The sequence below is a fragment of the Hylobates moloch genome, unplaced genomic scaffold (genome assembly GCF_009828535.3).
Source record: "Hylobates moloch isolate HMO894 unplaced genomic scaffold, HMol_V3 SCAFFOLD_8, whole genome shotgun sequence".
NCBI classification, from domain to species: domain Eukaryota; kingdom Metazoa; phylum Chordata; class Mammalia; order Primates; family Hylobatidae; genus Hylobates; species Hylobates moloch.
In genome coordinates this window covers 17,117,442-17,145,232 of record NW_026652283.1, presented here as the reverse complement: position 1 = coordinate 17,145,232, position 27,791 = coordinate 17,117,442, and the positions used below count along the sequence as shown (strand labels likewise).

The following is a 27,791-nucleotide window of genomic DNA, read 5'->3' as shown; positions in this document are numbered from 1 at the left end:
AACAGAAGACATCTGGCAAGATCATCTTCAAGTTCATTCCCTTCCATATGATTAAAATAATTAAGTGGCAGGTTGGCAGGGTCTAAATTCTGTGTTTATATAAAAAGATATGGGGAGATTATACAGTCTGTTGCTGTTGCTCTCAAAACATGGCTAATTATAGGGTTTTCAAAAATTATCTACTTTTCTTACTCTTTTAAATAGGCAATGTATCTAGGTTACAAAATCCGAAAGATGCAAATGAGACTACAATGAAAATTAAGTCTCCCGTCCTCCTCTCTCTGTGCCCATTTTCCAAACCTCGTTAAAAACATTGCACCTAGTTTCTTTTGTATCCATTCAGAGATGTTCTATGCAACTGCACTCAAGGTAAGTAAATAAATATTTCTTTTACATGAATAGTAGAATATTATACACACAGACTGCATATTGCTTTTGAAATGTAATAATACATCTTGGGATGGTTTACAGTTAGCATGTAGAGTGCTTTCTAAAGTAAATAAGATTTTATTTGGATACGTACAACAAAATCTTTTTACCAGTTCTACACTGATGAGTATTTGTTTTCATTTTTTTACAACCAAAACTACCATGAATATTATCATACATGCATCATTTTGCACATATCTTAGATCTGTAATTAGTATTTAAAAGCAAAATTGCTTCATGAAAATACATGTATTTTAAAATGTAAAAGATAACTGATAAACCTCCACATTTTAACAATTAAACTTCCATCTTCAATTTGCAATTCTGTTTCCCCACATTTTCACTAGTAGGCTGCCACCGATTTTTTTTTTTTAATTTTTGCCAATCTGATAGGTGAAAGCCATATATGATTATATTTTATAATTCAAGTTGAATACCAATTCTTGTGTTTAAGAACCATACACAGTATATATTTTTAATGGAATTATTTGCTTATATTCTTCAACCATTTTTATGGGTTTGTAGGGGTTCTGTGTTAATTAAAGAAATTAATTCTTCACCACTGAAAAGACGATATACAACACCTATTTATTAAAAAGTATTTTCCTAATATAAAAAAATCTCTGAATTTTTCTTTTGATATTTTCATTGTTTTTCTCTTTCTCTCTTCTAATTTTTTAAATATCTGGTACATTCTAGTGGCTTGTACTAGCTTTGGATCCATTTTTTTCCCTTTAGCTGGCCATCCAAACACCATTCATTAAATAATCAATCTTTCCTCCAGTGATTTAAAATTTTTTGAAAAACTATAAATTCTTGAAGATAATCAGGTATATTTCTGGTCCTTCTATTCTGCTTCACTGATATTATTTGTCAGTGTTCTCTTTTGGCAAGTATCATATAGTTTTAATTATGGGTAAGGACAAAAACTGAACATAATTGTACTAAAATTATATGAAAGAATCCACGGTGATAGAGAATGCATATGAACATATCAAACTTAGGACATAACCTGAATGGATTCTTTGGGTTTGGCTGAAACAAAGAGACTCAGAAATATTTTTAATACAAAGAATAAATAAAAGTATCCAGTTTATGTTAGATAAAACGCCAAATCAGTTCAAGCACACTGAAGGAAAAGAATGAAAGAAAAAAATAGTCATTGTTGATATTGTTGTTATTTGTCATTGTCATCAGCAGCAACAGCACCACCACCATTTATTGACTAATTGTTATATTCAGGATGTAATTACTATTATCTTCATTCTACAGTATGGAAACTGAAGTTCAGGGAATTTAAAGTTATTCAGCAAGGAAAGGTCAAAACCGCCATTAAGTTTGTGGTCTGCCTGATTTTGCAGCTCCAATTCAATAAAATACTGATAAGTATTTACTAAATATATTAGGCTAAGTATGAGAATTCGTAAGATGCAGACATACATGTAAGACTAAAAACATAAATACCAAACAATTGATAAAGACAAAATATGATACAGGATTTCAGCAGAGTTGGAAATTCTCAAGATTGGAGTTGTTCAAGTGAGACTTCATACTACTGATAAGATTACTAAAGGCCCAGGAGGTAAAGACAGGGGTGGCCATTCCAGGAAGGGGCACTGAATGCCAAAAATAACATTATAGAGGGAAGATGGCTTATAGTGTGTTTGGAGGAGAATAGGCGTATAGATTTTACTGGAATGGGAACTTTAATATTCATTGATTTGTTTATATATATTTTTGTAATAGAATAGTGCCTTGGCACTCTCTGATTGACAAGAAGAAAGCCAATATTTGTTTCTTGCCAGATGAAATACACTCAATATACATGAGAGCATGAATCAGGCCTGGAGTATTTGCATAGTTATATAATGCTTTATGAATTGGGAATGTTGAAGTGGCAACTGTGTGAATAATTCTTGGGTGTCAAGGAGAAGGGTCATTACGCTCTAAGATGCTTTCTATAAATATTTTGGCAATCCAATTTTTAGAGAATCTTTCTAATGTCTAAATGATTAGAGATGGCATATACAACAATTATTAAAGTTAGTGAATGGTAACAGATCAGAGATAGACTTTAGTAGTTGCTCATTTTGATTTAGCAATTGTCCATTTTCTTATTATCATGGTATCACTTTTCCATGAAAGAATTTTCTGTTCATTTGGTCCCATTCAGTTGTTCTCTTTGTTTTTTTAACCAAAATTTTAACGTTTTAATAACATTTCTTCTGATACATATAGAAGGATTTTTCGGTGATTACAGAAATAAAAGGGTACACATTTTACTTTTCAGAAATTCTTGTAAAGAAAGATATAACAAAAGAAGTGGCTTTTCATTTCCTATGTGCTGTAAAATGAAAAAAACTTTTTAAAGCCATAATAGCCTATGAAATAAAAGTACAGTACCTTCACATCACATTGAATTAAAGTCTCAAAATTAAATAAATATACTGATATTTTTTATTACTTATGAAAAATTATATATACATAAACATACACACATACATACATACACTCACAAACACACACATAGATAGCACCATGTACAGAGTAGGTGCTCTTATGCTTTCTGAATGCTAATTCTATTTCTTAACTTGTAAGATCAGTTTAGGTTCCAGGTAATCATTCTGGAATAAAAAGTAGGATATTAGGCTGGGTGTGGTGACTCATGCCTGTAATCCCAGCCCTTTGGGAGGCCGAGGCAGGTGGATCACCTGAGGTCAGGAGTTCGAGACCAAACTGGCCAAAATGGGGAAACTGTCTCTACTAAAAATACAAAAAATCAGCTGGGCATGGTGGCGGGTGCCTGTAATCCCAGCTACTTGGGAGGCTGAGGCAGGAGAATCTCTTGAACCTGGGAGGTGGAGTTTGCAGTGAGCCGAGATTGTGCCATTGCACTCCAGCCTGGGCCACAAGAGCGGGAATCCGTCTCAAAAAAAAAAAAAAAAGTAGGATATTGACCATACAGAGGAACTTGTAGACCGAATGATTCAGATCTAACTCAAGTCTATATAAAAATGTATGCACAAAAAGATGCATAATTTTCTAACCATTTTAAAAAAGTGTACTCTTAAATATTTTAATCAATTATAAATATTGTTAATATCTGAAGAATTATAATGTTATTACTTGGAACTCTTTCTCACATTCATCCTTACGATGAGCCCTGTTTTAGAAACATAATACAGCTACTCCTTTCTCCTTTTAGCCTCTCTATATTTGTACGAGTTCGTTCTCGGAATCTTTTCAGTTTACTCTTATCTATCATCTCCTCAAAACACTGTTTCAAAACCCCTCTTCTAAGAATTCACCTCAACTAATCTCATCCAAATCGAAAGATATTTTTATTTTTCTTTCCTTGAGGGCTATTGTAATTATCATGCCATTATTGCGATATTACATTATAAATGTTCTTTTCAGATTTGATTGCTTATTTATATTTTTCTTATTCTTCTAAGAAAGATGTAAACTTTTTGAGGACAGACAATAATATTCATGTTTGTGAAATTGGTCCAGTGCATATTTTACAGTATTCCACATTCAGTGAGTACATTCATTGTCTGAGTAAGGTTAATAGAGTTATTTCTCATAGTTTTGGAGTTAATACTGTCAGTTAAAGAAAAGCTATAGTGATTATTCATATCAATATATCATTTAAATATTTATGCAAAAATATATTGTATATTAAATTCTCATTGCATATTCCTATATTACTATAGTACAGATCATAAATGCTGCTAATATTGGTCAATGTTTTCATCCCCTTAATAGAAATTAGTATTCAGCCTCACTACTGAATTAAAATTTTATTTTTAAAGTTTCATATTTTTATATCTTCATTTGAGTAAGAAAAATACACAGATAGATGTAGGAAATTAAAAGAAAACAAAGCTTCAAGAACAGTTAAATCAGAAGTTTAAATAGAATGATCCACAATGCTGCATTTGACACTTGAATCTCCAGGATGCACTTCTGTCTATTGCACATTGTAACCCTACTTTTATCTTGTTTTTATCATCTGCTTTGCTGGTTTGTCCTCTGTTGTCTCATTGGGAAATCTTAGACTTCTCTATTACTGTAAGTGATTTTGAGTTTGTTGCATACAGAAAACAAAGACGCCCAGACACAGTCATGAGAAGATGACTTTGCTTCCTTCACTCTACAGGCAACTACCACCACATGAACCCACCCGCCTGTTCCAGTCCACTCTTCATTTTCTCCTCTTACTATGTATGGACTTCGTGTACCAATCTTCCTGTGCTACAGATATCACACCCTATCATTCCTCAAGGATTTTGCACCAGAAATTCTTTCTTCTGTCTCATCAATGTTGCCCTCTCTATTTGATTTTTCCCACCAGTATATTTAAAAAGCAATTTTTCCTATTGTAAAAGCAAAGAAGCAAAACTCTTTTCATATACCATGTCCCTCTTCAACCATTACCACGTTTCTCTCTTCGCTTTCCTAGCAAAGTTCCTAAAATAATTGTTTTTGATAGCTCTCCTTTTCACTCTTGAATATATTCCCATCAGGTTTTACCTCTACTCAATTGAAAGTGCTTTTTTGATGACCTCCAATGACCTCTATGGTGCTAATCAGATCTCAATTTTACTTGACCTACCAGTAGCATTTGACACAGGTGATCACATCTCTCTTTTGATGCTTTCTATAGTGTTACAGAATTCCATGCTAACTTGGTTTATCTTTTATATCTCTGACTGCTTCTCTTCAGTTTTCTTTTTTGGTTCTACTTTATCTCTTTGATTTTTAAAAGTTGACATTACCACTAAATATTTGGACTTCTTTTCCTTTCTATTTGTACTCATTCTCCTTGACCTTCTCTGTTAATATGGCTTTAAACCTTACCTATATGTTGATAATTTTCTTATTTTTAGTTCTAGCCCAGATGAAGATGTTCAATAGTTACTTCACACTTTAATAGATCAAAATTGATCTCTTGATAATAGAAGCCAAATTGTGCCTTTCATCTTCTCAGAGCCCTCTAATCATTTGGATTAAAGCTAATATTCTAATAATGCCTAGGAATTTTTATATAACCTGCCCTTACCCCTACTCTTTCCCCCTGTAACCTCATCTACTACTAGTCTTCCCCTTATTCAAGTTAACCCAGCCACCTTGGCCCCATTGTTGTCCTCCCAACACCTCAAATAGACACCTTAATGCCTTTGCACATGTTATTACTTCTTCCTGGCATCCTCTTCCTTCAGATACGTAGGTGGTTCACTCTCTCACTTCACTGAGGTCTTTTTCAAATGTCACCTTTTTAATGAGGCCTTTTCTTGCTTCCCCAGCTTAAAATTGCAGCTACCTGACCCTTATAGTTTTTATGTTTCCTACTTGTTTTATTTTTCTCCCTAGTACTTATCAATGCCTTACAAGTATGGATTTTATTTCTCTTAAAGCTACATAAGGAAGGACTGGGTTTTTTGTCTCTTTTATTCATTGCTGTATCCCTGAAGACTACAATATGGCTTAACTCATGGAAGGTGCTCAATAAATATTTTTTTTGGTGAACAAGCTTTTCCTATGGGACAGGATTATAACTCTTACAACTCTTACAGATATAAGCCTGCATGACTCCTGGTTGAATTCACACGGCTGTCCAACGCCGTGGCCCCATACTGTATTAGTTCTTACTACAATCTTCTGAAAATAAATATTATTATTCTAATTTTTAATGCCTGAGAAAAATGAGTCTTATAAAAATTAAGTATCTTGCTTAAAGTGAGACACCTAATAAATAGTAGAAACAGGTTTGCATCCAGGTACAGTGAGGTAGATCCTAAACTATTAACTATTACTTTATGAATTAAAGAGGATAACAATATTTTCATATGTAAAATACAAACTGGTTGCTTTGGAACCAGTTGATAATAAAGTAAAACATATCCTGTGATTCATTATACATAGTGTGTAATTAATTTGATCTTTATACTATAGACATTGCAAAATCATTGTTTAGTTTTAAAGCAATATGGAGAATGATGTGGTATAGACAGAGACTTGAATGAGGAAGACAGAGTAAAAAAACATAGCACTAGCAGTAAGGAAATGATGTCATACTGAGTTAAAGGTTTAGTGGAGATTAAGAAAGGGTACTGATTCATGAGACATTTCACAAGTGACTTGTTATATACAGAGAGTGATAAAAGAAATTACCCCAGATACATACATGAGTGGCTCAGAAAGTTGGCGGGAAAGCAAGTCAAATTATGGAGTGGTCTGATGAACTTGAAGAAGTCAGAGGTGGAGTTTCTAACACTCAACTCTATTTTAGTGTAAATAGTAGAGTCAATATAATAAGGTTAATACATTAAATAACGCTTTAAAAGAACTAAGAAATTGATGAAGACTTTTACTTGTACTTTCTTGATCTGTATTATACTAGCAGGCAGATGAGGGATGTGAGTGAAATATGTGTTGGCTGTTGAAATGCAAAAACATGTATCAACTGGCAATCTGTGACTTTTGCTAGATTTCTCTGTATGTTAAATTTCTCTGACACTAAATGACACACATATTTCCAACTTGTTCTGACACTTAGAATGTTTCAAAAACTTTTCTCAACAGGTCCATAAACTAGTTTGTTTATACAGTGATTTTTCTACTACTCCTTTTACTCATTTCAAACTCTGTTATTAAACTTAAATTTTAAATTTGCAATTAGGATAAGACAAGAAGAGCAATGCAATGGTAGGAGTCAGGAGTCAAATGTCAGGAATCTGAGATCCAAATTCCATGTCATTAGTAATCTGCGATACAACCTTGGAAACTGAAACTTTGGTGATACTTCTTATCCTTTCTAAATGACTCCAAAAACATATTCTTGAAGGTATAAATACATATTATATATATTATACAGTATATATGTTTAATAATAACTGTGTTAAGCCCAATTGTATTTCTTGTATAGGTAATGAAATTGATGATCAGGGAGGTTGAATAATTTTTCAAGGGCCACCCAGCTTAGGAGAGGCCTGAGTTGAAATTTTTCTTCAAGTATGTTTTTCTCCAAATCTTGTTCTCCCTCTATTACATTATTCTATCTTTTGTTGTTATTTTTATAGCTTTCATAATATGTAAGTAGATTGATGGGTACTAATGTATGAGGCACAGGATCAAATGTTGGCTCTTCTTCTTAATAGCTCTGTATACCTAGCCTCTCTGAGTATTAATATTTTTCAGAGAAATGGAGACTAAAGAATTGTTGTCAATTAATGAAGTAATATTTGAAATGACTACCATAATGTCTAGCATTAACTATACTATGTCTACCATAAGACAGTCTTGTCAAGACAAGAAGGAGTAGTCAAAGCAGAAGTTAGATGATTAGAATTCTTAGCAACACTCTCTCAGTCAGAGCCAAACTACAGTCTACTGTTTAACCTTAAACCTTAGTATTCCTTTCTTTATAGCAGAGAAAGAACAGCAAAATTTTCCAGAAGATTATCCAAGTCACCGTCTGATCACCAATTCAGTTCTTGAAATTTCTTGATCCTGGAAAGGGGTCTGTAGACACTTGACACAATTATGTCTAAGAATAAATAATTGTTAATAAATACATTGAATTCAGGTTTACAATCTAGTCAAGGAAGACTTGAAAATCACTAAATAAAATGTTTAAAATTAATTTATTGAGACAAAAGGGTTGGAAAAATGACTCTAGTGTTTGTGGTAGCTGCCTGAAATAGCTAGAAGACTTAAAAAAAACACATATTGCTTAATCCATGTTTATTATAACTTGTTTATATTTTCTATTTCCTCCACAAGAGCTATATATTATGTGCATAGTAGGCAGTCAACAAAAACTGGGAGAATAGATATTTGAATTAAAGAATGAATGAGTAACATAAAACTCTCTTTCCTCGATATGCTTCCTAGGCAGTTTCTTGCTTCTGTTCACTGAAGTCTACCAGTCTACTTATGCAGCTGTCCCTACAATATCTAGTAATTGATTATCTAGACTGCCTTGTGTGATTTTCAGCATCATCAATCCATTTATGTCAACAGTTTATTGAGCAGCAGTCTCTTTAAAAATAATCATAAATTTTAGTTGGAAGAAAACAGAAGTTCCACCATTTTGGTAAATTAATGACATTTACAGCACTCTCAGAAACATATGGGCCTAGTGCCCAATTTAAAAAGGAAAGTGACACGTACATTAGGGTTTTTCCCTTTAACAACTTCAGATAACTAAACCCAAGGAAGATAACCCAATTATCTGACATTCTGTCAAGAGTGGTTAGTGTATCAGGTAGACTGTCAAGTCTGAAAAGTCACTATTTGTGGAAGCTGTTCATTTTTCATTGGTCAAAAATAAATCATACATACCAAAGCCAGTACAAGAATTCTAAGTTATTAAATGTAACAAGTGTTTGATTGAAATATCCAAGTCTTGGTTTTCTTACAATAAAAGCAACACATATGAAGTTCTTTAGACAAGAAACAAGAAAGTAACTGTCGTTTTCTTATAAATATTAATTGTATACAAATGAAGTATAAAATTGAATTAGAAGAAAAGCAAGAAAAATCCCCATTCAACATTTTCAAGAAGCAATCTTTTCATGAACAAAGATACAAAAAATTAAGATGGAGCCTGAAAATAAAAGCCTTATCCATTAACTAATACAAAATACAGAGAACTCTGAGTCTTCACAGCCCTGGAAAACAAAATAGAAGTGGAGAATAGAGAAGCCAGAAAATATCAGAAACTGTTTAGTAATTCCCCAATGCTCATAGAGAATCTCAGTGCAGAAAATTGTATTTTAAAAGATGGTAAGTGGTTGCTTAACAAGGCCTCCCCAGAAAACACTTTTTTGCCAAATAACTAGATGCAGCCTTACGTTTTCAATCAGGGTTAAATAAACATCGTTTTTAAATCAGTACAAAACAACTCACACTACGAATGGGATCAATGTAACACTTGATACTGTTTCAAAAACCTTTATTCAGAACGTCAGGTTATTCTGTAAGTCATTTAACTCAACTTTATCCAATTCCAGAGAGCTAGAGAGTCCATTTTTTTTAAAAGAGAAAAATACATCTTTTGTAATATGACTTGTTCGGATTACCTGCTGTTCTAAGGATAGTAGTCAAGGTAAATTAACCTGTAGGCAATACACATGTATGTGGTGTGATTATTTTTATTCATTCGATAGGTATTGAATGAATTGTATACTGTGTGCCATGTTCTATGTTAAGGATGGATGGTTAAGTTTTGTCCTCACAGTGCAGAAGAGAAACATAGGGTTTGTCTATACCAAATCTACTCTCCCCTTCATGTCTGCAAAAAGAATCCACTTTTATTCAGATATCAAAAAGCTTAAAGGAAGATGACCAGTTTAGAGATAAATTGTGAATATGCTAAACCAATCATGTAAGCTGAGTCATCAGATTGCCATATGGTCATATCACGGGTTCATGATAAGGGATCCAATTCTGGCAAATAATATGAGAAGTTAACTCAGCTGTGGGGTTTATGGAAAAATTTTCTAACTGAGGAAGAGACATTCCCTTTACTCTTGCTGCATGGAATCACGTATGGATGTGAGACCCATCATGTCAGTCTTCTTGTAACAATGATGTGAAGTAGACTAAGGACAAGTCAACATGGTGAGGATGGCACAGCAGAAAGATGGAAAGAAATTAGGTTGTGACATCATCAGTCAGCTGCTGCAATAATAAACTTTGGAACCACACTACTTAAGAGCTTCTTGTTATGTGAGATAAAATAATTAATTCTTTATATAATTGTAAACCAGTTGAATCAGGGTTTTTTTGTTGTTGTTGTTACTTGTAGCTCTAAGTATCTTCAAGTGAAGGAAGGGAAATGGTGAAGTAAAGTATGAAATATGTTAAGAACTGTATTGTAGATGCATACAGGGGAGCCAAGGTCAGAGACATCTTCAAAGAGGATAAAATCTTGAGCTGAGTCCTAAAGGATTCTGTATAGACAGACAAGGGGACAACTGCATTTCAAGAAGTTGGAAAACTGTGTGCAAAGTCACCAGGGCATGAAAGATTTGAGAATTTAAGTAACTACTTGAGAATAATTAAAAAAAAGATTATATTTGGATGTAGAAAGGCTTACAAGATGAGGTGGGAGATAGGCAGAGTGGAAACTATGAAGCTCCATTGCCAAGTCGTATTAAGAGAGAATGGATTTTCTCTCTTAACGTGGATCTCATAGTCTAATTCTAAAGTCTGTCATAAGAAAAGAGGAAACTGGAATTAAGAAATTATGCTAACCAGCTGGAGGTTACCCATGGCCTGGAGCCGACTTTATGAGTTTGGGATCAAGTTATTATATGTGTAGATTATTCTGAGAGCAGTGTGGAGGATGGATGGACTGGGGATAGGTAAGAATAAAAGTGAAGGAAAACAACCTGGAAGCAGTAGTGATAGTCCAAGTAGATGATACCAAACGTGCTAGCTATAAAGTAGAAAGGAAAGGGCAAATTAAAGACAAATTTATGAGAAAGGAGAATCAAGACTTAAGAAATAAGTAAATGAAGATTATTGGGTAAAAATAATGTCTTCTAGATTTTCTGTGTTGGATATCTTAGTAATGGCCGGAAACTAGGGCACTGTGTATTTTTAAACGTTTGGGAATGGTGGGTGAAAGAATTGAAAGGGTAGAGGGTAGGAATATTGAATTCAGTTCTGAATTTCTTGAGCTGAGATGCCAGTCATATACCACGGCTACATAAATATCTTAATAATGAGCCCTCCAGAAAAAAAAAAAAACTGGTTACAAAATGTACCCATAGGGTAAATCTCTTGGAATTATTTGTAAAATTTTTGGACAAAAGTCAAAGACATTTTTAGAGGATGTCTGTTAAAATGATGATTCTTACTGGAGTAGTTAGCTGGTAATCTTTTTTTGTCTGTTAAGACTAATTTTGGTTTTTGAAAAGAAAGCCAATTAATATGTGGAAAGGTGGATATTGGCTTTTCTTTCATGCCCTCTTCCTCTGCCACTTTATGGAGAGATTTCTTGAATAATCTATGCTGTTTTACTTGTATGGCAGAAACTGCTATGGGTTTACCAAATTAAACTGCATTTTGCTTCTGTATATATACAAACATGGACCACTTTCCTTTGCCACCTTGCAGTTAGGTGGGGGCATTATTACTGACTTCTGGCCTATGGAGTATAGACAAAAGCGATGTCTGCTATTAGCATCTAAAAGCATCTCCAACATGATGCTATGATTCTCTTGCTATGGTTCTATGATTATATGCTATGATTCTATCTTATTTGGGTCCAGGTTCAGGGAATACATTTGAGAGTTCCAAATTAGGGGATGTGATGGTTTCAATGTGTTCCCTTTAAAAATTTATGAGCTGGAAACTTAATCCCCAATGCAACAGTATTGGCAGATGGGGGTCTAATGGAAGATGTTCAGGATCCATTCACTCATGAATGGATTCATGCCATTATAAAAAGTCTCCCAAAAGTCGGTTTGCTTTTCTTGACTCTTCTACAACATGAGGAACAACAGTCCTTTCCTCTGGAAGATGCAGTGTTCAAGGTGCAATCTCACTTGATCTTGGATTTTTCAGCCTCCAGAACTTAGAGAAATAATTTCTGTTGTTTATTTCTCAGATATTCTGTTATTGCAGCACCAGTGGATGAGGATAGGGAATGACTGAGCCATAAGATGAAAGGATTCCGGGTAAGTCCCATCAATGAGCTGATGACATTCAATTTTCTGTCACCATCCCAGATCTTTTCCCTGTCCTTCAGGCCTGTACCCTACTGCTTACTGTGTATTTTTAGTTGGAAGGAAACCAAACACTCATTTGCCTACATTTTATTATTGTCATGTTCTTTCCCATCCTAGAGGGATTTATTTTCTAACTCATTTAACTTGATGAAATGGATGACTTAATTGTATTAGCATAATTGGTAGTTGCTTAATTAAACAGTGTTTTTGAGAAAACTGAGAAAGTCTTGGTTTTATGAAATAGGTGCTGAAAAATAAGTACAAAGTGAGTCTACTAGGTAGATTACTCAGTTATTGTTATCATCACTTATGGTTTAATAGTAAAACTAAAAGAGCACACTTAATGTTTTATTTTTATTTATTTATTTTTTTCGAGATGGAGTCTAGCTCTGTCACCCAGGCTGGAGTGCAATGGCGTGATCTTGGCTCACTGCAACCTCCGCCTCCTGGGTTCGAGTGATTCTCCTACCTCAGCCTCCTGCCTCAGCCTCCGGTGTAGCTAAGATTACAGGCACCTGCCACCACGCCCAGCTAATTTTTGTATTTTTAGCAGAAACGGGGTTTCACCATGTTGGGCAGGCTGGTCTCAAACTCCTGACTTCGTGACCTACCCTCCTCGGCCTCCCAAAGTACTGGGATTATAGGCATGAGCCACCACGACGGGACACATTTAATATTTTAAATATCAATTAGACACTATAAAAGAAAGATTCTGGAAACAATCTACTATCTACTTCAAAGCTCCTTCAAGGATACAATTTTAGTGGGCTTATTGTATATACCTACTCATGAACATTTACAACTGACAGCACTTGTGAGTCATGCCGACAACGAGGGGCAACAATTTTGAGCTTTTAAATATCTCAATTTGCAATATGGTTTTCATTTCAGTTTTGCTCTTAAGTTAAAAAAGTCACATCTTCAGTACTTGAATGAGTTCCTAATTGTTGATAGAAAAAACAAACATTTCATGAATTCTTCAAATTACCCTTTTTTAAGGTAGATGTTGAATTAGAAAGAAATCTGAATTGGGCATGAGATATCATAAACATATTTTAATTTCAATTCTTTAATCAGCTAGATGATTGTCACTGGAAAAATCACTTAACATGTTGAGATCCCTTTCTGGGATAGCAGATGATCCTTCACATCCCATTTGACTTCAAAATACTGTAACTCTATGAATATCTGTTAGTATATTCCTTTTGGATGCCAAATTCAAATATTATTAGAAGACAGGAATAATTTCTAAAGAGAATGCCTTTTTGCCAACCATATTTTTTGTTGGCTAGAGCAAGTCTGATTGAGAAACAATAAATAATTAAACACTGTAATACTGCTTTTCAAGGACTTAACCCAAATCCCTAGTATAAACTATGACAGTGGGGGACTAACATTATTATAGGGAAACCAGATTACTATCTAAGGAAGCAGTGATGTAATTGGATGTGGTTATTATAATGAAAAATTGCTGGACAGTGGATTAGGAAGCTCAGTTCCCAAAGGCCTGGGTGGGTCCAAATTTCAACATTTGAGTTCATTATGTATATACATAATGTTCATTTCCATAACTCGTCACTTTTTCTTAACAAAATAGAAGATTTTGAGGGAGAAATGATTTAAACCAGTGATACATTGATGCTGGAGCTCTTTTCTTGGCTTTTGCCTTGATTTGTGGTAGAAGTTTGTATAAGATTCTATTTTCATAGGTATTTAATAGCAGTAATAAGGCTTAAATGACACCAAATTAATTTAAAGATTGTATGGGTATTTTAAAAATCTTTTTATTAAAGGAACTACTTAAAATCTCTATTGCATAAAATAGAAACAAAACAGACAAAAACAACTGTTGCTGTATTATGCCTTCACTGGAAAACTATGCTAATAGATTTTACAGATTATTGTGTACAAAGGAAACCTTGTTACCACTATCTGCCTCTTTTTCTTCAGGTTGGTTGGGATAGAGAACAGTTACTTTTGGTTTAAGCAAGTTGCTGAATGTAGGGATTCTATCCTATGTATACATTTCTGAGGACAACAGAGTGGAAAGATGATTACAGCAGATCAATATTAAAAGTCAGTGAGACATATCTTTCCCTAACAAAAGATGAAGCAATAATTCATTATTTATTACATTGTAAAGGTAAAAAAATAAATTAGTTGCAAAATAATGATTCTCAAAGGTAAAGGGCTGAGGCTTTAAAGCCTCCTATGGATTCTGTATCATGTGTGCTCTATTGCTCTGCAAGACCTCCCTGAAGTACAGCTCTTTCCCCTTGCTTCAGGGTGTGTACCAGACATCAAAGCAGAAAGAGAGAGCATTTACCTCCTTTGTGTATTCATTTGTAAGCCTTTATCAGTATTTAAAACTGACAGAATGGGAGCACACAGACTTTTTTATTCACTGGATGTCTGGCCTTGCCTCTCTGCTTTTATTTGGAAAAGGTCATAGGCAAAACTGTAAAGTGGACAAAATTTGTTGAGTTCCCTCTCTCTACTCTGTCCCTGCCATGTGGCCAGTGGGCTCTTTCCTTCTGCCTGGATGCTAGTGTTAGCCCTTGAGCTTCTTTAAGGCAAGGATCATCCTTTGTTTTATCGTTAATAGTTCAACAGTGTCCATCATCTCTATGTTTGTCACATTAATGAAAAAATGATAAATTCCCATAATCATTTGGTTCAGAATATATATTTTTTCATATTAGAAGAGAATTGCTGGAAGAGAGCAATACTTAACCTCAAAGAGTGACTTGCAAATGAGAGAATTTCAGGCATTAGGGGATACGTATTGTGGAGAGGGGGGTGAGAGAGACAACTGTGACTTTGAATCGCATGATGCCAAATTTCCACATCTTTTTGCTTTATTTAAAGTCATCTGTGACTTGAGAAATTGCCCCCAAATTTTAGATAAAAGAGTTTAGGGAGGATTATTTTTAAAAAAATAAATGGACAGATTTTTACATCATCTCAGTTTTATGGATAGCATATTAAAGTCACAGGATATGGTCATTGAATACCCTGTACCAGAGACAACATTGGCTTAATTCGTTTCGTGGTTTTCTCAGCTGATACAGAAGATGCTGCTCCATCAACTTGTTCTTAGGCCCTAACCCCTGTCTTGGTTTGTCCTGGACTTCTGCTCACATTCTCTCTCTTCCCCAGTTTTGGTTTCACTAGTGATATCCATTGCCTCGTTTCTGATCAGGTCAATCTCCTGGAATTGCTTTAGCCAGGCCAGCTCTTAGTTGACCTCTGAAGCAGCTCTCCTCCACCCCCTATTGACATAAGTCTGCATGTGCACAGCTGGGTCCAGGAAACTTAATCCTATTCATACATTGAATAGTAAATTATTGAATGTCTATAAAGTGCCAGTTACTGTTCTAGGTACTTGTGAGATATCAGTGAATAAAGCAGAAAAAAGGTCCTTACACTGATAGAGCTTGCAAATGGGAGCCTCACCTCAGGTTATCCCCGTACTTGAAAGGAACACTTTGAAGAGATTTTTGCATTAGGTGCCTTAAGTGACACTTTATAAAGGAGCCGTGTTATAAAATGGCTTCCTACCAGACAGTTTTTCATTCCAATTGGTTCTCTCTTGGAGTTTGTTCAATCAGACTTGGTAGGAGGAGTGGGAAAGACTGCAATACTGCTGTTCTACCTACGAAATATCCCATAGCATACTGATGCTCCAATTTCTAAAAACACATATTTAAATTCTTTATCTTCCATAAGGAATACTTATTGTAGGTCAGGTTCTCTAGAACAGGGCGTGAGACAGAATTTCACTGTTTGTGATTTACTGAAGAAGTGCTCTTCAGGAAAAATCTTGTGAGAGAGTAAGAGCAGAATTATAGGGAAGGGAAAGGAATTAACAAGGATGAGATCTCGGGTCAAGTCTAACCTTGATCTGATTTATAGGGAGGCTCTGGAATGTAAATTGTATCTTAGAGATTTTCCCACTTCGTAGGCCAGGGGGCTAGCTATGGAATCAGAGGTTAATTCTCCAGTGAAGGGGCCGTATTTTGTTAGCAGTCACTGCAGCAGATGGGAGTGGGTGCAGCAGCCAGGTAAAGGCGCACAGCAGTGCCTTTGACAGTGCCCAATTTCGTATTCCCTGAGTACCATGGAATTTCCAGTATTGTGTGTGAAAATATTGATGGCCTTACAGACACTTCTGTGGATTCATACTTTTTAAAACATTTTTTAGTATCTACTGAGTTTCAGATACTGTGCTGGATTGGCACATGGAAGAGTGTGACATGATTGCTGTCTTGTGCTACTCTGTGGACTAAGAGGGGGAAGGGACAGGGCAGCAGGGGTGTCAAGGGAGTGTGATATGATGTCTGGCAGAGTCATGAACAGTATGCTGTGGGACATGATGTGGAAGCAATACTCAATCCCAGATGGTGGCTGGGAGAGGGTCAGGGAAAGCTTCCTGGATGATGTGACATCCTAGGCAATCGACTCAGAGCCTTCATAAAGTCTGTTATATTATTTTCCTGTGGCTGCCGTAATAAATTAACACAAACTGGTGATAACAGAAATGTATTCTCACAGTTATGGAGGCCAGAAGTCCAAAATCAGGGTGTAAGCAAGGCTGTGCTCTCTCCCAAGGCTCCAGGGGAGAACCTTCCTTGCCTCTTCCAGCTTATGGTAGCTCTAGGCATTCCTTGGCTTGGGGCTGCATCAGTCCAATCAATGCCTCCCTTTTCATGACCTTCTCTCTGTGTGTCTTCTCCTCTTCTGCCTCTCTTTAGGTCACTTGGCATTGGATTCAGGGCTCACCCTGATAATCCAGGGGGATCTAATCTCAAGATCTTTAATTAAATTCTATCGTCAAAGACCCTTTTTCTCCCTAAGGTCACATTCACAATTCACAGGTTTCTGAGGTTAGGCTGTGGACATACCTTCTTTGGGGCCACCACTCAACTCAGTACTTCACTAGTGGTTTAAGTGTTTCCTATTCCAAATGGAAAGGGGCACTACATTTAAGCTTTTGTAATTAATTGTTACATAATGGGGGAGGAGACTCCTGGGCATAAACTCCAAATGTTATGGTTCCCATTTATAGCCACCTTTTAGGATGCAAACTGTGAGGTAAAGCTTTTAAATTCAAACACAAAGCTTCTAGTTAACTCACTTGCCTTGGAAAATAGGGGCTATTCATCCTGCATTCACTCTTCAGTGGAAGAGACTCACATGAGCCTAAGTCAATCTCACCTCTCAGAAAGGCTACCCACAGTGATGCCAAGTAGTCAAGATGGTTTTCATTCCAATCTTACTTATTCATAGCTCAATATCTGGTGAGGCAACTTTCTGATCACTGATAGTGACAGGTGGAAGTTGTGGAGCAGGGAGCGCTGTTGAGGATATATAGAGTTATAGGGCTTGGTGAATAATTGGTCATGTTATTGAGAAACAAGGAAGACCTCAATATTGTGTGAGCAAGACAGAATATTTAGTTCAGTGTTGAATACGGTGAATCTGAGGAAGCAGTAATTCATCCACGTGAAAAAAAAAAATCTCATTAAACTCATGACTGATGGGTTTCTAGTTTTTTTTTAAAAATAAGACTTTTTTTTAAGGAAAGATATTTTGAGTTTTTTTTTTCATGAATCATGAGATGCGAGCTGCAACTTTAAAGTTTTAACACAAACAGTTTGCACAGAGGCAATCACTCCCTAAATATGATGCTAGGCTTGAGCTATTTTTTAACTCTGATATATTTTAAATATAATTAATATTATTTTATGCTTAGTGCATGTTGCCTGATTCTTAATTTTTATTTGTTTTAAGGGGAGGTAGGCATTTTTGAATCTCCCCCCTTAGAGGATCAGGAACAATAACTAATAGGTCATAGGCTTAATACCTGGGTGATGAAATAATCCGCACAATAAATCCCCATGACACATGTTTACCTATGTGACAAACCTACGCGTGTGCCCCTGAACTTAAAAGTTAAAGAAAACTCCTTCCTTGTTTTTATTTCTCTTCTTTCATATTCTTACAAACAAAGCTGTCAAAACAGTCCATTTATAATTTATATTCTTTTCTATTCCTTCTTAGTTTCTCCTTGAATCACTGAAAGGAAAAATGGGCTTGATTTTTTTTTTCAAAAGGATGAGAATTATACACAAAAAAGCTTCTCTTCCAACCTTTTTGGAAACAGTGACGTAATTGTGTTTACATGAATTTGCAAGTATGACATTGATCTACCACTTTGTGTGCACCCATTGTTGCCTTTCAAATGACTCCACTTTTCATACAACTTTAGCAAATGAAGAACTTACTGAGGTAGTGCAAGTATTTTAACAATCGTTAGTCAATTAGAATAAGTCTTTAATATTTTATTATATTTTTAATATACCTTTAAAACATTGTTTTTTGTTGTCGTTGTTGTTTTTGTTTTTTTTAATGGAGTCTCACTGTTGACAGCCTAGGCTGGAGTTCCATGGTGCGGTCTCGGCTCACCGCAACCTCCCAGGTTCCAGCAATTCTCCTGCCTCAGCCTCCGGAGTAGCTGAGATTACAGGCGCCCGCCACCAGGCCCGGCTAATTTTTGTATTTTTAGTAGAAATGGGGGTTTCACCATGTTGGCCCGGCTGGTCTCGAACTCCTGACCTCAGGTGATCCACCTGCCTTGGCCTCCCAAAGTGCTGGGATTACAGACGTGAGCCACCATGCCTGCCTAAAACATTGTCTTTTATATATTTTATACTTTATATATATTTATATTTTTGTTCAAATATTAAAATAAAAATTGTTATCTGGCTATGTTACTTTTTTAATATGCATGCATTTTAATAATGCATGCAAAAAGCAGTAAAGTTTTAAGGGAATTAAACATTGAGTTTAATGGAGTCCTACATTTAATACACAAAGTGTATCCACTTAACTTTCATTTGCCCCAAAGTAGCTTTCTGAAAAACTGAAGAAAATAAGACTTCATTCAGAGCTTTAATAAGAGTCTGTTCATGGAAGGGCCTCATGCCAGTCAGTGTATCTTATGTTTTATTATAGGAACATGCTAGAGGAATTGTTCTGCTTTTTCAAATAGCCATTTAAAATGAAAATAAGCATCAAATCAGTCTCTGACCAAGTTCCTGTGTATCTTCTTTGCTACGTCTTCTTGAGTGATTTTCATGAGAAGAGTGATCTCATTATGAGTAACATTTCTTGAAGCAGAAAAATATGACCCTCCAAAATGATATTGACTTGCTGTTTTCCTGTTATTTAGTGGTCTTAACTATCAATCAAAGCAACTAAATGATGCCTGTCATACATTCATGAGAGTAAAACATAGATCTAATTTTATCCTTAGGTCATTGAAACTTATAATTGTTAAAACTTTGTCCTGTGAAATTAAAATTGAGTCAACAAGGTTAATAAAACAAATAAAAGTAGGAAGAACAGTATGCAAAGAATATTATGTTCAATAGGATCAAGTGTAGGTGATGATAGGAGAAATCTTTTTTTGAAAACAGGATTGGAAACAAAATTTGTTTTTAATAAGTGAGTTTTTAACATTAGAAGGATTTTATTCTTTTTTTAAAAATTTATTATTGTACTTTAAGTTTTAGGGTACATGTGCACAATGTGCAAGTTTGTTACATATGTATCCATGTGCCATGTTGGTGTGCTGCACCCATTAACTCATCATTTAGCATTAGGTGTATCTCCTAATGCTATCCCTCCCCCCTCCCCCCACCCCACAACAGTCCCCGGAGTGTGATGTTCCCCTTCCTGTGTCCATGTGTTCTCATTGTTCAATTCCCACCTATGAGTGAGAGCATGCAATGTTTGGTTTTTTGTCCTTGCGATAGTTTACTGAGAATGATTTCCAATTTCATCCACGTCCCTACAAAGGACAAGAACTCATCATTTTTTATGGCTGCATAGTATTCCATGGTGTATATGTGCCACATTTTCTTAATCCAGTCTATCGTTGTTGGACATTTGGGTTGGTTCCAAGTCTTTGCTATTGTGAATAGTGCCGCAATAAACATACGTGTGCATGTGTCTTTATAGCAGCATGATTTATAGTCCTTTGGGTATATACCCAGTAATGGGATGGCTGGGTCAAATGGTATTTCTAGTTCTAGATCCCTGAGGAATCGCCACACTGACTTCTACAATGGTTGAACTAGTTTACAGTCCCACCAACAGTGTAAAAGTGTTCCTATTTCTCCACATCCTCTCCAGCACCTGTTGTTTCCTGACTTTTTAATGATGGCCATTCTAACTTGTGTGAGATGGTATCTCATTGTGGTTTTGATTTGCATTTCTCTGATGGCCAGTGATGATGAGCATTTTTTCCATGTGTTTTTTGGCTGCATAAATGTCTTCTTTTGAGAAGTGTCTGTTCATGTCCTTCGCCCACTTTTTGATGGGGTTGTTTTTTTCTTGTAAATTTGTTTGAGTTCATTGTAGATTCTGGATATTAGCCCTTTGTCAGATGAGTAGGTTGCAAAAATTTTCTCCCATTTTGTAGGTTGCCTGTTCACTCTGATGGTAGTTTCTTTTGCTGTGCAGAAGCTCTTTAGTTTAATTAGATCCCATTCGTCAATTCTGGCTTTTGTTGCCATTGCTTTTGGTGTTTTAGACATGAAGTCCTTGCCCATGCCTATGTCCTGAATGGTAATGCCTAGGTTTTCTTCTAGGGTTTTTATGGTTTTAGGTCTAACATTGAAGTCTTTAATCCATCTTGAATAAATTTTTGTATAAGGTGTAAGGAAGGGATCCAGTTGCAGCTTTCTACATATGGCTAGCCAGTTTTCCCAGCACCATTTATTAAATAGGAAATCCATTCCCCATTACTTGTTTTTGTCAGGTTTGTCAAAGATCAGATAGTTGTAGATATGCGACGTTATTTCTGAGGGCTCTGTTCTGTTCCATTGATCTATATCTCTGTTTTGGTACCAGTACCATGCTGTTTTGGTTACTGTACCCTTGTAGTATAGTTTGAAGTCAGGTAGCGTGATGCCTCTGGCTTTGTTCTTTTGGCTTAGGATTGACTTGGCGATGCGGGCTCTTTTTTGGTTCCATATGAACTTTAAAGTGGTTTTTTCCAATTCTGTGAAGAAAGTCATTGGTAGCCTGATGGGGATGGCATTGAATCTGTAAATTACCTTGGGCAGTGTGGCCATTTTTACGATATTGATTCTTCCAACCCATGAGCATGGAATGTTCTTCCATTTGTTTGTGTCCTCTTTTATTTCATTGAGCAGTGGTTTGTAGTTCTCCTTGAAGAGGTCCTTCATGTCCCTTGTAAGTTGGATTCCTAGGTATTTTACTCTCTTTGAAGCAATTGTGAATGGGAGTTCACTCATGATTTGGCTCTCTGTTTGTCTGTTATTGGTGTATAAGAATGCTTGTGATTTTTGTACATTGATTTTATATCCTGAGACTTTGAAGTTGCTTATCAGCGTAAGCAGATTTTGGGCTGAGACAATGGGGTTTTCTAGATATACAATCATGTCATCTGCAAACAGGGACAATTTGACTTCCTCTTTTCCTAATTGAATACCCTTTATTTCCTTCTCCTGCCTAATTGCCCTGGCCAGCACTTCCAACACTATGTTGAATAGGAGTGGTGAGAGAGGGCATCCCTGTCTTGTGCCCGTTTTCAAAGGGAATGCTTCCAGTTTTTGCCCATTCAGTATGATATTGGCTGTGGGTTCGTCATAGATAGCTCTTATTATTTTGAGATACATCCTATCAATACCTAATTTATTAAGAGTTTTTAGCATGAAGGGTTGTTGAATTTTGTCAAAGGGCTTTTCTGCATCTATTGAGATAATCATGTGGTTTTTGTCTTTGGTTCTATTTATATGCTGGATTACATTTACTGATTTGCGTATGTTGAACCAGCCTTGCATCCCAGGGAGGAAGCCCACTTGATCATGGTGGATAAGCTTTTTGATGTGCTGCTGGATTTGGTTTGCCAGTATTTTATTGAGGATTTTTGCATCAATATTCATCAAGGATATTGGTCTAAAATTCTCTTTTTTGGTTGTGTGTCTGCCTGACTTTGGTGTCAAGATGATGCTGGCTTCATAAAATGAGTTAGGGAGGATTCCCTCTTTTTCTATTGATTGGAATAGTTTCAGAAGGAATGGTACCAGTTCCTCCTTCTACCTCTGGTAGAATTCGGCTGTGAATCCATCTGGTCCTGGACTCTTTTTGGTTGGTAAGCTATTGATTATTGCCACAATTTCAGAGTCTGTTACTGGTCTATTCAGAGATTCAACTTCCTCCTGGTTTAGTCTTGGGAGGGTGTATGTATTGAGGAATTTATCCATTTATTCTAGATTTTCTAGTTTATTTGCTTAGAGGTGTTTGTAGTATTCCCTGATGGTAGTTTGTATTTTTGTGGGATCGGTGGTGATATCCCCTTTATCATTTTTTATTGTATCTATTTGATTCTTCTCTCTTTTCTTCTTTATTAGTCTTGCTAGTGGTCTATCAGTTTTGTTGATCTTTTAAAAAAAACCAGCTCCTGGATTCATTAATTTTTTGAAGGGTTTTTTGTGTCTCTATTTCCTTCAGTTCTGCTCTGATTTTAGTTATTTCTTGCCTTCTGATAGCTTTTGAATGTGTTTACTCTTGCTTTTCTAGTTCTTTTAATTGTGATGTTAGGGTGTCAATTTTGGATCTTTCCTGCTTTCTCTTGTGGGCATTTAGTGCTAGAAATTTCCCTCTACACACTGCTTTGAATGTGTCCCAGAGATTCTGGTATGTTGTGTCTTTGTTCTCGTTGGTTTCAAAGAACATCTTTATTTCTGCCTTCATTTCATTATGTACCCAATAGTCATTCAGGAGCAGGTTGTTCAGTTTCCATGTAGTTGAGCGGTTTTGAGTGAGTTTCTTAATCCTGAGTTCTAGTTTGATTGCACTGTGGTCTGAGAGACAGTTTGTTATAATTTCTGTTCTTTTACATTTGCTGAGGAGAACTTTACTTCCAACTATGTGGTCAATTTTGGAATAGGTGTGGTATAGTGCTGAAAAAAATGTATATTCTGTTGATTTGGGGTGGAGAGTTCTGTAGATGTCTATTAGGTATGCTTGGTGCAGAGCTGAGTTCAATTCCTGGGTATCCTTGTTAACTTTCTGTCTCGTTGATCTGTCTAATGTTGACAGTGGGGTGTTAAAGTCTCCCATTATTATTGTGTGGGAATCTAAGTCTCTTTGTAGGTCTCTAAGGACTTGCTTTATGAATCTGGGTGCTCCTGTATTGGGTGCATATATATTTAGGATAGTTAGCTCCTCTTGTTGAATTGATCCCTTTACCATTATGTAATGGCCTTCTTTGTCTTTTTTGATCTTTGTTGGTTTAAAGTTTGTTTTATCAGAGACTAGAATTGCAACCCCTGCCTTTTTTTGTTTTCCATTTGCTTGGTGGATCTTCCTCCATCCTTTTATTTTGTGCCTATGTGTGTCTCTGCACGTGAGATGGGTTTCCTGAATACAGCACGCTGATGGGTCTTGACTTTTTATCCAATTTGCCAGTCTGTGTCTTTTAATTGGAGCATTTAGTCCATTTACATTTAAAGTTAATATTGTTATGTGTGAATTTGGTCCTGTCATTATGATGTTAGCTAGTTATTTTGCTCGTTAGTTGATGCAGTTTCTTCCTAGCCTCGATGGTCTTTACAGTTTGGCATGAATTTGCAGTGGCTGGTACCAGTTGTTCCTTTCCATGTTTAGTGCTTCCTTCAGGAGCTCTTTTAGGGCAGGCCTGTTGGTGACAAAATCTCTCAGCATTTGCTTGTCTGTAAAGTATTTTATTTCTCCTTCACTTATGAAGCTTAGTTTGGCTGGATATGAAATTCTGGGTTGAAAATTCTTCTCTTTAAGAATGTTGAATATTGGCCCCCACTCTCTTCTGGCTTGTAGAGTTTCTGCCGAGAGATCCACTGTTAGTCTGATGGGCTTCCCTTTGTGGGTAAGCTGACCTTTCTCTCTGGCTGCTCTTAACATTTTTTCCTTCATTTCAACTTTGATGCATCTGACAATTATGTGTCTTGGAGTTGCTCTTCTCAAGGAATATCTCTGTGGTGTTCTCTGTATTTCCTGAATCTGAATGTTGGCCTGCCTTGCTAGATTGGGGAAGTTCTCCTGGATAATATCCTGCAGAGTGTTTTCCAACTTGGTTCCATTCTCCCCGTCACTTTCAGGTACACCAATCAGATGTAGGTTTGGTCTTTTCACATAGTCCCATATTTCTTGGAGGCTTTGTTCGTTTCTTTTTATTCTTTTTTCTCTAGACTTCTCTTCTTGCTTCATTTCATTCATTTCGTCTTCCATCGCTAATACCCTTTCTTCCAGTTGATCGCGTCGGCTCCTGAGGCTTCTGCATTCTTCACGTAGTTCTTGAGCCTTGGCTTTCAGCTCCATCAGCTCCTTTAAGCACTTCTCTGTATTGGTTCTTCTAGTTGTACATTCATCTAATTCTTTTTCAAAGTTTTTAACTTCTTTGCCTTTGGTTTGAATTTCCTCCTATAGCTCGGAGTAGTTTGATCGTCTGAAGCCTCCTTCCCTCAACTCGTCAAAGTCGTTCTCCATCCAGCTTTGTTCCGTTGCTGGTGAGGAACTGCGTTCCTTTGGAGGAGGAGACGTGCTCTGCTTTTTAGAGTTTCCAGTTTTTCTGCTCTGCTTTTTCTCCATCTTTGTGGTTTTATCTACTTTTGGTCTTTGATGATGGTGACGTACAGATGGGTTTTTGATGTGGATGTCCTTTCTGTTTGTTAGTTTTCCTTCTAACAGACAGGACCCTCAGCTGCAGGTCTGTTGGAGGTTGCTAGAGGTCCACTCCAGACCCTGTTTGCCTGGGTGTCAGCAGCGGTGGCTGCAGAACAGCAGATTTTTGTGAACCGCAAATGCTGCTGTCTGATCATTCCTCTGGAAGTTTTGTCTCAGAGGAATACCTGGCCATGTGAGCTGTCAGTCTGCCCCTACTGAGGGGTGCCTCCCAGTTAGGCTGTTCGGGGGTCAGGGACCCACTTGAGGAGGCAGTCTACGTGTTCTCAGATCTCCAGCTGCATGCTGGGAGAACCACTACTCTCTTCAAAGCTGTCAGACAGGGACATGTAAGTCTGCAGAGGTTACTGTTGTCTTTTTGTTTGTCTGTGCCCTGCCCCCAGAGGTAGAGCCTACAGAGGCAGGCAGGCCTCCTTGAGCTGTGGTGGGCTCCACCCAGTCTGAGTTTCCGGGCTGCTTTGTTTACCTAAGCAAGCCTGGGCAATGGTGGGTGCCCCTCCCCCCGCCTCGCTGCCACCTTGCAGTTTGATCTGAGACTGCTGTGCTAGCAGTCAGCGAGACTCCGTGGGTGTAGGACCCTCCAAGCCAGGTGCGGGATATAATCTCCTGGTGTGCCGTTTTTTAAGCCCGTCGGAAAAGTGCGGTATTAGGGTGGGAGTGACCCAATTTTCCAGGTGCCGTCTGTCACCCCTTTCTTTGACTAGCAAAGGGAACTCCCTGACCCCTTGCGCTTCCCGAGTGAGGCAATGCCTCGCCCTGCTTCGGCTCGCACACGGTGCACTGCACCCACTGTCCTGCTCCCACTGTCTGGCACTCTCCAGTGAGATGAACCCGGTACCTCCGATGGAAATGCAGAAATCACCTGTCTTCTGCCTTGCTCACACTGGGAGCTGTAGACCAGAGCTGTTCCTATTTGGCCATCTTGGCTCCACCCCCAAGGATTTTATTCTTAACTCTTAATTATATAATCACAAAAAAAATCAATGTTTCAGGAAAACACACTTAATCCTAATATAAAATTCATGTCACTTATCACAAAGTTAGATAGTCAAGTGTATTAAGGGGAAACAAAACAGAAATAGTAATTTTAAACCACGTGAGACATTGCGAAGAATTTTTTTGTTAATAAACAACCCATAAATACTTTTACATACTACATTTCAAAAATGATGCATCTATGAATAATATGATAAAGGTCATAGTGTTGAAGACTTTAAATTCAAGGTCATCATGTTGAAGACTTGAAATTAAATTCAGGGTTGTAGTGATGAAAAATTCAATGTCAAGGTCTTGATGATAAAGACTGTAAATCCAGGGATATATTGTGTAAGAAAGGACAAACCACTAGCGTTCAAGTTATTTATCCAATTAGTTCTCTGTGAGTACAAAATATAAGAAATCACTAAATGGATTGGCCTAATTACAAATTTTGTTTCATTTATAAATAACTCTCAACTTCAGGAAATCTTTTCATAGAATTATTCAGTTACATGGTATCTATCTACCCTTGTGTAGGTATTTCTGCTACACTTTAAATCCTTATTGAAAACAATTCGCTTTCCATTTGTCTATGTTTTTAAGTATAAAATATTTTAAAAGAAAGAAATGTCGGCTGGGCTTGGTGTCTCACACCTGTAATCCCAGCACTTTGGGAGGCCAAGGCAGGCAGATCATGAGGTCAAGAGATGAAGACAATCCTGGCCAATGTGGTGAAACCCTGTCTCTATGAAAAATACAAAAATTAGCCAGGCGTGGTGGTGCGTGCCTGTAGTTCCAGCTACTCGGGAGGCTGAGGCAGAAGAATTGCTTGAACCAGGGAGTTGGAGGTTGCAGTGAGCCGAGATTGCACCACTGCACTCCAGCCTGGTGACAAAGTGAGACTCCAACTCAAAAAAAAAAAAAAAAAAAAAAAAGTCTGTCCCTTAGCTAGAGAAAAAAAGCAACCCATTTCCTTCTTTACGTCAAAAACACAAACCAAAACAATCCAGTTCCTAATGTAATGTCATACAGAACCCAGGGCCTGGAACAATATTTCATTCTGGTTTTCCTGCTATATGCTGAGAATAATTTAGTTGTTTACATTATTGAGAAATCTGTTTAGCAGACCAGAATCATCCCAATGCTTCCATCAGCAGAAGGCTTGCTAAAATAGGCACGAGCAGTGGCATCTACGAATGGGAACATCAAAGACTCTACTCTGTCTTTCTCCTCATCTTCTTCTGATTCATCCATATCTGCTGAATCATCATCCTCATCATCGTCATTTTTTCTCCTCCCCCTCATCTTTCTCTTCCATCTCTTCATATTCATCAGGACCCATTTCCAATCATACTATAGATACTCTGAACGTTGGACATGCCATACGGAATTGGAGAATGGCAACATTAAAGATATTTAAAGTAAAGGAAATGGTAGGTATAATACCCTTCCATATATCCTGGTGTTGTAGAGAATGTGGTACAGCTGCTCTAGTCATACACCCAACCTGGGCTGATGATTGGAAATTCACAAGCTAATCCAGGTCCTTGAACTTCTTCTACCTCACTTTTAGCATTCGTTAGTCTCCACTAGCAACCGTCCAACTGACACGCCTTCTCAGGAATAGCATCTTTTGACAATCTTAATTCGATGTGCGAAGAAATAGTGGGGTGAATGTACAGAAGCTAAGTTCCGGCAGAAACAATGGGGAAACTGAAATGCTAATATCCTCAGGTGTTGCTACAGAAATTCTGGCATCTCATGAATCAGTCTTATTTCAAAAATTTCACTAATGATATTTCAAATTTATGCTTTGGGAAAAGTTTAGTGCTCTAGAATTTTTCAACAGAATGAGTATACATTAGCCTTTGGATTTTATGG

At 36.8% G+C, this 27,791-nt stretch overlaps 1 protein-coding gene across 3 annotated transcripts in view; it reads right to left on the bottom strand.

The window, feature by feature from the left end:
• The window catches only part of PIK3C2G (phosphatidylinositol-4-phosphate 3-kinase catalytic subunit type 2 gamma), a 398,295-nt gene that overhangs the window by 202,251 nt on the left and 168,253 nt on the right, over positions 1-27,791 (bottom strand). The gene's annotated exons all lie outside the window — the stretch shown is intronic.